This window comes from Phocoena sinus, chromosome 6 (assembly GCF_008692025.1).
Source record: "Phocoena sinus isolate mPhoSin1 chromosome 6, mPhoSin1.pri, whole genome shotgun sequence".
NCBI lineage: Eukaryota > Metazoa > Chordata > Mammalia > Artiodactyla > Phocoenidae > Phocoena > Phocoena sinus.
Genome location: NC_045768.1, coordinates 98,134,973 through 98,147,150, shown reverse-complemented (window position 1 = coordinate 98,147,150; position 12,178 = coordinate 98,134,973). Strand labels below are relative to the sequence as shown.

Genomic DNA, 12,178 nt, shown 5'->3' with positions numbered 1-12,178 from the left:
CCCCTGCTTGCTGCAACTAGAGAAAGCCCGAGTGCAGCATAGAAGACTCAACACAGCCAAAAAAAAAAAAAAAAAAAAAGTACACTGAAAAAAGCAGAGGTGTTTCTAGTTCAGACGAGCTGCTGGGTTAACTGGTCCATGGGCTTGGTCCTCTGTGGCCGATCTGAGGTCCTAGAGATGGATAACAGAATGATGAGCTAGAACAGTAAGCTACTTGGACCTCAGGTAATGAGCAGATGAAGATGGCAGGGAATTTTTTTTTAACATCTTTATTGGAGTATAATTGCTTTACAATCGTGTGTTAGTTTCTGCTTTATAAGAAAGTGAATCAGTTATACATAAACATGTGTTCCCATATCTCTTCCCGGCAGGGAATATTTTATAAGAACATACTTTGTGACCCAGCTTTCTAGACTCAGCTCAGGCAAGGGAGAGCCTGCGTGATGCAGAGGGCCAAATGGGATACCCAGGGCCTAGAAGGGCAGCACTCTTTCACTAGACAAAGGAAGAGGAGCCACAGTGAGAATCTCACCAGCGGTTTTAGGGGCAGACACACCCAGGCATTGCATTACCATACCCAACAGCTGAATCAGGAAGCTAATTGTGGCCTTGTACTCCTGGAGTCCACATTCCTGAGGCTCTTGTGACCACACACACACACACACGCTCACCATCACAGCTCTCCTCTCCCATTCTGCTTCCTTACTTCCGCCCCCACTGTCCATACACCCCACTTTATCTCTGAAGCAGCCCCTGCACAGGGTGTTTCTATTCTTCCATACTGTTTCTGGATTCCACCCCTCACACACACACCAAAACTCTGCCCACACACTTTGCCTAACTCATTCCTTCTGAGAGGGCTGTGTGTCAAGCCCTAGAATGTCTGCCTAGAATGTCTCTGACAGAACCACAGTACATCAGTGCTGGAGGAGGACCCTTAAAGAGTTTCATCCAAACTGTCCACTTTGCAGGTGAGGAAACTGAGGTCTAGCCAGGGACATGGCTTGTCCAAACGCATTTACATAGTCAGTGGTAAGGCCAGAGCCAGAAGCAGGCCTCCAGAATCCTTCTGCCCCTTTCATGGAATTCCACATCTGAAGACACAAAAATTAGTTTGATCGAAGTCTGAAGACCCCTGGGTCCCTTACTCTGCCTTCCAAGAATCTACCCTTTCTTGAAGGTGCTGAGATGTTTGATCTGTATTAACCCATTCAGCAAATATTACTGAGAAGCTCTCATGTGTGGAGGTAACCACATCTATCCCTGGAGGTAGATGTAGAGTCCAGTACCTGACCCCAGATAGCTCAAGCTCCAGGGAATGCCAGCCCTATAGCCACAACCACCATGCAAGCAAGCACACATATGCTGTGTGGATAGATGCAGCACAAGAGGCATGGATGGAGCTTTAGAGAAAGGAGCCATCATTCTACCCGGGATGATCAGAGAAGGTGTGAGTAAGGATTGCATTTTAGGTCTCAAATTTTGACAAAGAGAGAACGGCTTTTCGAATGAGGGATGAGTGCACACAAAGGTGGGGAAGAAGTGCTGTTCACAGAAGGCTGAGTAGCCTTGGGGTTGATACATAGAAATTGTAGTATTACTTGTAATAGCTACCATGTGTACGTATTGGGTTGGCCAAAAAGTTCGTTCGAGTTTTTGTAAGATCCTTTGCGGGAAACAAACGAACTTTTTGGCCACCCCAATACTTACTAGGGATTCTTGTTTAAGCCTCACAACAAATCTATAAACACGAGATTCACTTATTCAACAAGTATTTATCGCGTGCCTACTATGTGCCAACCAAGTTCTGGGTGTTGGGGATACATGTGTGAACAAAACGCACCAAGTGTCTCGGCCATGAACAAAAGAGAAAGTCCCTGCCCTCAGGGAGTTTACGTTCGGGAATTGTTACCCCCATTTTGTAAAGGAAAAAACTGACATATAAGGAAGTTAAGGCACTGGCTCAGGGTCATACAGTTGATAAGTAGCAGAGCCTGTTTGACCTCTTAAACCTCATGGTTTGCTGCCTCCCAGGAAGCCTGGAATTGAGAGATGGAGTCTTCACAGTCAAGAGCTGGAGATACGGCTTCCCTGGTGGCACAGTGCTTGAGAGTCTGCCTGCCGATGCAGGGGACGCGGGTTCGTGCCCCGATCCGGGAGAATCCCACATGCCGCGGAGCGGCTGGGCCCGTGAGCCCTGGCCGCTGAGCCTGCGCGTCTGGAGCCTGTGCTGCGCAAGAACTGGAAATAGTGAGGATCCCCTAGAGCAGCTGTCCCCAACCTTTTTGGCACCAGGGACCGGTTTCGTGGAAGATAATTTTTCCACGGATGGGGGGTGGCGGGGGCGTGGTTCAGGTGGTAATACGAGCGACGGGGAGCAGCAGATGAAACTGCTCCTTTGCACGCCACTCACCTCCTGCTGTGTGTTCTGGTTCCTAACAGGCCTAAAAAATCGTTCATTTTTCCCCAAAATCTTACGGAAAAACCCGAGCGAACTTTTTGGCCAACCCAATACATACACATGGTAGCTATTACAAGTAATACTACAATTTCTATGTGTCAACCCCAAGGCTACTCAGCCTCCTCTGAACAGCACTTCTTCCCCACCTTTGTGTGCACCCATCCCTCATTCGAAAAGCCGTTCTCTCTTTGTCAAAATTTGAGACCTAAGATGCAGTCCTTACTCACACCTTCTCTGATCATCCCAGGTAGAATGATGGCTCCTTTCTCTAAAGCTCCATCCATGCCTCTTGTGCTGCATCCATCCACACAGCATATGTGTGCTGCCCTGGGGGTTGGGGACCGCTGCCCTAGAGGGTTTGAGTGGAGGGGTGGCAGAAACAAAATGGTGTATTTCCCTTCAGGCTGTCTTCCCCCATTCCAGTTATAATCAGAAGTCAGCCACCTCAGTCTTTCCCCGTCTGACACTCCCTGGGCAGAGCCATGCCTGGTTTTAACGCATTAGCCTTAGTGCACCCTCAGGACCCGAACTTCATGCAATACGTGGAACCCCACTTAACTGACCCTTTGCCCAGCCAAAGCTTGTAAGGTTAGGTCCCCTCCTAGCTCAAATGCTAGAAGCTGAAAGTGAGGGTGGTAGAGAAAATGATAGCGTTAGAAAGGTACTGCGTAAGATTACAATCTGTAAACAGGCCTCAACTTTCACCTGAAACTCAGTCCCTGGGAAGGAGTTGGAAACCTTTGCCTTTGAATTGTCTTCGGAGTGGAAGTGCCAGTGGTCTAGGCTCCAATCTGCAATCCTGGCACGGTGAACCAATGCCCCTCACTAGGCTGCTGGTGCCGTCTTTGAACCTGGAAGTCCAGCCTTTTTGCAGGGTTTGGGGGTTGGAGTGGGGAGATGGTGCTAGGAAAATGAAACTTGTAAGAAGAAGGGGTGATAAGGAAGGACGTGAAAAAGAAGTGGGGAAATAAGAAGAAAAGGACGAAAAGAAGGAATGGGGAAAGAGAAAGAGGGGGAGGAAAAAGACTGGAGCAGACGGGTCTGCCCGCAGCGATGTGCTGAAGCTGAGATCGGAGAGTTGGGGGAGCCGGGACCCCGCGCGGGAGGCGGATGCAGGCGAGCCGGAGGTCGAGAGCAGCTCCAGCTGTCAGCTGGGAACAAAGGCCGCCGAGCCGCAAGGACCAGCCGCCGGCAGCGCCTGGCCAATGAGCGGCGCCGGCTCGGGCCCCGCCCAGCCCAGCCCCGGCCCGCCCTGGCCAATGAACGGCGCCGACCCCGCCCCGGCCCGCCCGGCCCGCCCTGCCCTCACGCCAGCCAGCGGCTCAGGGACCCGCGCGGAGGCCGGCGCGCCGGGAGCGGGCGGGCGCCGGGAGGGCGGCGAGGCCGAAAGTTTCTCTGCCCTCCTAGTCCAGCGAGCCGGAGCCGCGAGCAGCCGCGGTATCCGCCCGGCCTGGCAGTTCTGGGAGAAGAAAGACGGGAGCACATCGCAAAACGCACTGAAAAAAAACCTGAAGTCAGCCCCAGGCGCAGGGGCAGGTAAGGTGCGGTGGACAAGGGTCTCGCTCCCTCCAGAGGAGGGTCTACGGCCCCGACAAGGCGCCCCAGCTCCGGGGAAATTGTGCTCCCCGCGGCGTGCCAGCGCGTCCGTCGGTCTTTGTCTGTCTGTGCCGGCGTCTGTCCAGGTGTCTTTGTCTCCGCATGTAACTGTCAGGGTCTCCCCTCTGCCTGGGCGCGTGCGGTGGGTCTGGTACCAGCCCGGAAGAAAGGAGGGTGCGTCCGTCCTTCCGTCTTTGTCTCCGTCTCCTGCAGACGGGGTTTATCTACTGCAAGCCCAGAATCTGATCTGGGGGGACATAGGTGTTGGGTGACACCGATGTCCAGAGATGAGGAAGCTGGAGGTGTGCGTGAGGGTCTGACAGCTGGGGCCTGGGCACTGAACTTTGCTGTCTGGAACTTTGGAGATGGGCTGTGTCCGCGCTGGTGGTGGGGACACGGATGCAGTTAGAGGTTTGGATTGTTTCACTGAAGGAGTAGGTCACAGGGGATGAGGTGGATAGAGCCGGGGGGGGGGGGGCGTGATGGACCTGGCCCCCTGGAGCAATTCAGCCAAAGCAACACACACACACAGTCTCACACCTACACACACACCACATTTATTTCTTTCTCTCACCCACCGCAGGCAGCCAGCCCCTCACCCTCTCCCCACCCCTACACACACACACACACACACACACACACCCTTCCACACGCTTATCTCCAGCCTTTAGAGCACACAACTCAGCAGCAATAGGACCAAAACACCAAGGGCTTTCCCCTTCCTCCTCCAGGTGGAAAGGACTAAACTGAAGGACATGAGCATTCTGCTCGCCCATGGGTGTGTCATGCCTAGGAAAGTGCTCCAGACTCGTTAGCTTCAGGGTCCTCAATTTCCCAGGAGCAAGGAGTACTTAGGGCACTGAGCATCTGAAGTTTCTGGGTCCTTCCTCTTCCATTCCATCCACATCCTCTCGCTGCCATCAGCCCCTCTGCTCTGGTCTTGTGTTCTGGCAAGTTTGAGGAGGTAGCGAGCTCTGCAGAGCCCTTGGGAGGAGCTGTGCCAGGTAAGGATCTTCTGCTCTGCCAGCAGTGCAGCCTAATCATGGGAGCTGAGATGCCCAGCCACAGAGAGATGAGTTGTCTGCTTGTACTTCTTCCTGCACCAGAGACCCTGCAAAAGAGCCTGTAGGCAGGGGCAGAAGAGCGTCTGTAACCTGAGCTTCCTCTAAGTTCAAAAACAATTTTCCCTGGACATGCTGAGGAAAATACAGGTGTTGGAAGTATACGTATATATGTACGCACATGAAGATGGGTATCTGAGACGGCATTTACGGGGAGGAAGGCTGTTTGCGTTCAAGGGTGGAAGAGAGCACAGTCTGTGGGTGAAGTCTGTGGACAGAAGCGCACACACTAATCAGGTGTGGGGTTTACACCTTGTATTTATCCAGCGCCTTTCTTCTTGAGGTGTTTTCTGCGCATCATAGACGTTATCTCATTTGGTATCTCCTTTACTCTCGTGACATAACTACCAGGTGAGCATGAAGCACGGCTGACTCTCTGTGTTCTGCCAGTGAAAAAAGTGAGGCCCCAGAGCAGCAGGGCTTTCCCAAGGTCCACAGCTAATGGGAGCACAGTCAGGCGTAGCAAGTGGACTCCCCAGGCACGAGGGTTCAGCTGGGTAGATGTGAACGTGGGACACTCGCTCTGCCGGCAATGAGAAGAAACTCAGGTGTAGAAAGCAGAGTGTCTCTTTGAAGGTATCAGTGTGTGAGCCAGAAGGAGGATGGGACATTTGAGATGGTGGGTTTTTTTTTTTTTTTTTTAACATTTATGGCAGTCTCTGCGATTCACAAGGTAGAACCTGTTTTAATAGTTTCAGTGTGTGCGTCTGTCTGTCTGTAGGAGGAGCCCCTCGTCTGGTCTGCCCCTGTGTCCAGGTAGATGTGTGTCAGGGTGGCTGCCGTCAAAGGGGTGCCGTTGTGCAGTGAAGGCTGGGGAGAGCCAGTGCATTGGGAATGTGTGAGGGAAAGATGTGCTGTGCCGTTTCGAGAAACCATGTGTCTGCCTGTATGCGCACAGAGGTGGATGGGCTCCAGCTATGGGAAAATGGCTTTCTAGTCCCTGAAATGTATGTATATGCCTTTGTACTTTTTCAACATTCATTTAATAAATATCCATTGGGTGCCTACAAAATGCAAGGCTCTGGAGCAGAAAGTGAGTCTACAAAGACAAAGAAGGTGATTATGGCAAACCTGTGGTTATGCAGCTTCCAGAATAGTGTAATGGGGAATATTTAGCAACATTTAATACCCTTCACTAAGTACCCTGTGTGTCCAGTACTTTTTATTCATTATCTCCTTTAATGCTCAGCACAGCCCCACAGGGTATGTATGATTATTAGAGGAGGAGACTTAAATAACGTTGCCAGGATAGGAAATAGGGGAGCAAGGGTTTGAACTCAGCTCAGCCTTGCCCCTGGCTCTTTCCACTTCCTTCTGCTAGTTTTAGTGTTTGTTTTGTTTTTTTTGTTTGTTTGTTTGTTTTTGTTTTCTTCGGGTATGCGGGCCTCTCACCGTTGTGGCCTCTCCCGTTGCGGAGCACAGGCTCCAGACGCGCAGGCTCAGCGGCCATGGCTCACGAGCCCAGCCGCTCCGCGGCAGGTGGGATCTTCCCGGATCGGGGCACGAACCCGTGTCCCCTGCATCGGCAGGCGGACTCTCAACCACTGCGCCGCCAGGGAAAGCCCTCTTCTGCTACTTTTGAACATGTTTCTTCTGTGCAAAATATTCTTACCCTGTTCCTCTACCTCCACCCAGCCAGCCCCTGCTGGCACTTCAGGTTTTAACCATGAGGATCGACTCCTCCAAGAACCTGTCCCCTCTTCTCTCCTGAAGTCTGGGTCACATGCCTTCCTCTGAGTTCGTCATTCCTTGCTCTCCTGGCATTTACCCACACGGGCCCCTGAAGAGCCTCCAAAGTTCCTAGAGGCAGAGATCTTGTCGTGAATTCCCAGCTCAGAGTGGTGTTTGGCTGCTAGGAGGAATCCCGTAGGAAATGCATGTTTAATAAAGTAATGGGAGAGAAAAGAGCTGTCAGAGACTCTTGGTGAGAGCGCTTTTCCTAGCAGCAGATTTCTGCTTGGGGACACTTTGCTGGAGTGACCTCTGACTTCCTGCTGCTATTACTGGGCCAACGCATTCAGGGCCTCTGCCTAGATGGGGCTTCTCTATCCTGGTTCCTGCCTCCAGTAGTTCAGGAGCCTAAAGAAAACCCAGCCTTCACCCGCCCTGCCAACCTACGCACTCTTATCTCCAGGTCCATCGACCGAGAAGTACAATTATACAAGTGGGAAGTGCTAGATGTGATGTTGATTTGGGGTTTTAAAATCCTGCACTTGGAATCCCAGGGGGCAGTGGTTCCAGGGCAATGATGAGGTGTTTCTGGGGTTTGGCCAATAAAAAAGTATCCAACTGCCTGGGGAATCTTTAGGAGATTTACATGGCTAAGTTTTTGAGTTTGCTTTTGAATAGATCTTTGTGCTGCTGCAGTTTGAAAACCACTGTTCTGAAATGGACATTCTCACTGTGCTGTTGGGAGTGTGAATTGCTACCATGTTTGGGGAGGTCATCTGGCTTGTGATTTGCCCAGGGTCACACGGTTCAGAGTCCGGTGACTCCCTTCCCATGCCCTTTGCACCACCCCATTATTTCTCATATCAGGATTTCACATGCCTTCTCAGGGGTCCATGACAATTTTCGTTTTCCTTTCAAAGATCGTCGCTCAAGTTTGAAAAGCTCCGCATTTCACTCTTTACTAAAGGTCTTAGCCATGCGAGGTGCCAGGGAGATGGGGGATAAACAAAATGGCTAAATAATGGTTTGAGACTAAAACTTGTGAGGAGGATTGAAGAGGAACCAGCCCCCATGAATCAGTGACAAGTACATTGAAAACTGGATCATGCTAACTTTGAACACAGCAGCTGCTCCCCGGGAGGGGAGGTAAGCTAGAACTCTCCAGGGTGGAGGTGGCCATGAACGGAACCTTGAAGTTGAACCTAAGGAAGGGATTTATACCTTCCCTTTAGAGAGGAAGCATAGCAGCAGCAAGGTCATAGCTCTCAGATGCAAGCTGAGAGCCAAGGAGATGGATCTCTCTCTCTCCAAGGGGAGCCCCAGAAGGAGGCTGTTACCTCCTTCTGCCCGGCTTGGCCAGCCACCCAGACCAGACAGAGCTGGGGAATGCAGGGTGGGTGGTCACTCACCTCTTATAACTGCCTCCAGCCGAACAAGTGTGCAGCTTGGCCATGGATGGCCCCCTCCCATGGTCCAGAAAAGTGGGCAGGGATGTGTCAGCCAAAGTTCGGCGGGGGTGAGTTGGGCTTCTAGCTGCTGATTGGCAAAGCTGCCGCTGTATATGCGATCTCCATCCTGCTTCTCTCACTTGCCTGCTTCCTGCTGGACACAGACTCCCACAAGATGGCCTAACCATCCCTAGGCTTCCTGTTGTAGTGATTTTGGTAGCGCTTTTTAATTTTAAAAGGAATATTATTATTATCAATATTATTATTTACAACTCAGATTTCTTCAACAATTTGACAGATGAGAAAATTGAGTGAGCCTGTCAGAGGTAAAGGGGTTTCACCCAAGACTTTAAGTGGAATGCTGGAATTTGAATCAGGCCATCCTGACTCCCCGTCGGGGCTGTAACCACCCAACCATTGGGCCTCATTAAATGGATTTAGGTTCAATGAATTGTTGACAAGTGTTTAAAGTGCAGAAGAAAAGAGATTTTTAAAATTATAAGAACTCGATTTCTTCCGTAATTATTATAATTCAAGCTTGATGAGAGTCTTAAAGAGTTTTCTTCCCTTTTTCTGTGCCCCCCCACTTCTTATCCCTAAGCACTTGTTAGGCATATCGGTTAAGCTCAGTAAGTGATAAACTAGGAAGTATCTGGCATAATGGGGTCTCTACTTGAGACTTACTTTAAGGAATGTAATGTATCCTATGTCGGTTCTTTCTCTTTATAGCTAGCCAACTCATAAGGTTTAGTCCACACCACAGTGAAATTATGCAAATTTTGTCTTCACAGAATCTGAATTAACGACATTTCATTAGAATACCACACTTTATTCCATAATCTAATTCAGTGTTTCCACCTTATCCATATGCAAATAAGTCCCAAACTAAAAAGAGATTAGCAGTCTCTTTGCTGGTAATGTAAGCAGTGTGGAAACCAGATTCGGGAGGTGATCACACATGGAGGCTGCCTCCCAGATGAGGACAGAATTGGATGGAGGGAAGGTGGCAAGAGGGTGCAGTGAGGATCGAAGGGAGGATAGAAGAGACAGAGGACAGAGTGTGTGTGTGTGTGTGTGTGTGTGTGTGTGTGTGTGTGTGTGTGTGAGTGTGTACGCACTAACAACTAAAACTAATTGTCCTAATCAATCCAACAGAGAGGTGATTTTTCTTACTAAGTGACAGGCCAAATTGTTGTCTGAACAGATATGATGTAGGCTTCTTTCAGTGTCTGGAACGAAGGCAGTAAAGAGCTGCCCTCCCCAGATCACCCACAGATTTGCTTCCATGTCAGCTAATCACTGTGGGAGAAGATAACTGCTTTCAAGATGGCTGCGGGCAGACACACACACACACACACACACACACACACACACACACACACACACACACACACACACACACACCCTTTGCATTCTCATCATCTCTGCATCTCAGATAAGCTCTCCTCTGATACCCACACTCGCAGTCACATCCCACAACACAAATCCTCAGACTCCTGGCTGGCAGGCCCTGCAAGCTCCACACCTGTGTCCACTGGGTTGGCCTCTCTCTGGGGCATGATCGGCAGTGTGCTTGGGCAGCCCCCTCCCCAAGACCACAGAACCTCCATTTCTGCCATGCCCAGAGCAGTCTTTCGGGCTTCAGGGCTGCATATCCTCCCAGGCCCCAGCATCCACTAGAAGAAGAGGGGTCCGTCTGGATGAAACTCCCAGCCCCAGGGGTGTACAAGGACACGGGTCTCTCAAAGGTGTCAAGAGTAGAGCTGAGATTGGGGGTGAACATGGCTCTGAAAATCAGTCAGTGTCTCAGGACAAACCCTGCTCCATGCCTGACCTAACCTTTATGCACAGACTGCCAGGTGGCTGAGGCAATCCCGGCCCCGGGCACCCGGGCAGGGCTGCGCACTTGGCTCGCTGGTCTGTTGGCTCTGGGGCCATCTTCACTCTCCTTGCTGTTTGCAAAGCTATTTGCTGCTAAATCACCCTCCTCCTGGCACCCTGGATTGCTAAATTGGTCTCAACTTGCTGTACTTCCACCCACCACCTTAGTCATTATTCGCTGGCAGCATTCAGAGAGTGGGTGGAAAGCAGCCGAACATTATATTCCTGCTGAAGAGAGAGAGAATTGAGCATAGGCACGCAAGGAAAGGGGAGAGGGAAGGAGGTAAGAGAAATCGAAGGAGGCAGGGAAACAAAGCTGGGGCTTGCCAACACCTGTTCCCGTGACCCCAGTCACCCTGGGTGGTGGGGCAGTGGGCCATAGGTGAGTGGGTGCTGGCCCAGTGGCGAGGAGGAGACCAGGAGGAGACCCAGGCACTTCAGGGTGAGAGGGGTACCCTCGCTACTGGGGCTGCCCCTGCCTGGTCTGGTCCTTTAGTTCTCCAATAGGTACTGTCACGCCCCTTGAGCATCTGTTCCCATGTATTAAAATTTAGCTTCTGTCCTTCCTCCCTGCCTAGATGATAAACTTCTCTTTTTTTTTTTTTGGCCGTGCCGCCTGGCTTGTGGGATCTTTAGTTCCCCGACCAGGGATTGAACCCAGACCCTCAGCAATGAGAGTGTGGAGTCCTAACCACTGGACTGCCAGGGAATTCCCGATGATAAACTTTTTGAAAGAGAAAGTGTGTCATGCCTCCAGTGTGTAGCACCAGGCCCTGGACACAGTCAGGGCTCAGCCCCCCACATGGCTGAGACTGGTGGTGATGAGGCCTCCGGTGGCCCTTCCTACCCAGCCATTTCAGATCTCCCTGTGCTGCCCAGTGGCCATGGGGTCTGGGATCCCAGGCACACGAGAAGAGGAGGAATCACAAGGGAGCTTTCATGGCTTGGTCTACTATCTGCGTGAGGAAACTTCAGGGAGGGAAAGGGTTAATATCACAGAAGGACAGACCAGAGAGGGAAGCAGAAACTTGGAGGCCTTCTGTCCTGGAGCTGAAGGCTGGAGTGATCTCCAGCCAGGAGATGGGGCTGTCTTGGAGAGCTTGTCCAGAGCCCAGGCAGTGCCCTGGGGCTGGCAGGGGGTGGACAACAGAGTCGCTTCTCATGTCTGCCAGCAGTGACAGTGCCAGGCTCAGCAGAGCGACCTTGACAGGAGCTTTTCCGAGTCCCTGATAACGTTTGTTTGGTCTCCCAGGGAGAGGCTGGAAGGGGAACTCAGTGCCGACCCAAGCTTGCCTGAAACCTGGTGGGCCCCCCAACCCAGCTTCCTTCCCTCCCACCCTTTTCTCAAGGAAGATAATGGGCAAACCCTGAGAACAGACGCTTCCACACATCTAGGGAGGCAGGGACACCAGGGAACCACACTGAGAATGTCAAGGGGCATAAGTCTGGGTGAAGGAGCCCTGAGGCCGCCCTTGACCTTCTGCCAGTCGCCAAGGAGCAGCTCTGTCCCGAGTGTCTGGAGGATGCCTGGGTTGTGTCCGCCTCACCACCTCAGGGACGAGGTCAGGGGCAGCAGAGTTTCAGAAGGCCACTTAAGGACTCGGGGCATCTCCCTGATTTATTGCAACCTTCAGATACTTCAGCCTCGGCTCCTTTCTGCTCCTCCGCCTGGCAGGGCATCTCAGCAGTACACCCAGAGGAGGGAGGGAGGGAGGGATTAGGCTGTGCTCACATCTTGGGGAGACAGCCTCCTCCTTCTGGCTGATCAAATTCCCCCAGCCCCTACGCCTCAGCGGCGCCAGTAGACAAACCGCACTGCAGGCAGGTGGGGAAAACAAGAGCCGCTGGGCAGAGCCCCTAGCCTCCACCTGCACTGGGAAGGGAGGGCTCCACCCCAAGGGGCCCAGGAAGGAGTCCCAGCTGCCTGAACTCCTCCCCTCGGAGGGCCTGCAGCTGCCCGGCTCAAAGGCTCTGCACCGGCTGTGGGCGGGTAGGGGCAG

General features: G+C 51.9%; 1 protein-coding gene across 1 annotated transcript in view; it reads left to right on the top strand.

Annotated features, from left to right (window-relative positions):
* The first annotated feature begins 3,807 nt into the window (after positions 1 to 3,807).
* The window catches only part of LZTS1 (leucine zipper tumor suppressor 1), a 49,199-nt gene continuing 40,828 nt past the window's right edge, over positions 3,808 to 12,178 (top strand). Inside the window, exon 1 of the mRNA XM_032636423.1 lies at positions 3,808 to 3,997. The gene's annotated coding sequence lies outside the window, so the exon portion shown is untranslated. The remainder of the gene's footprint in view (positions 3,998 to 12,178) is intronic.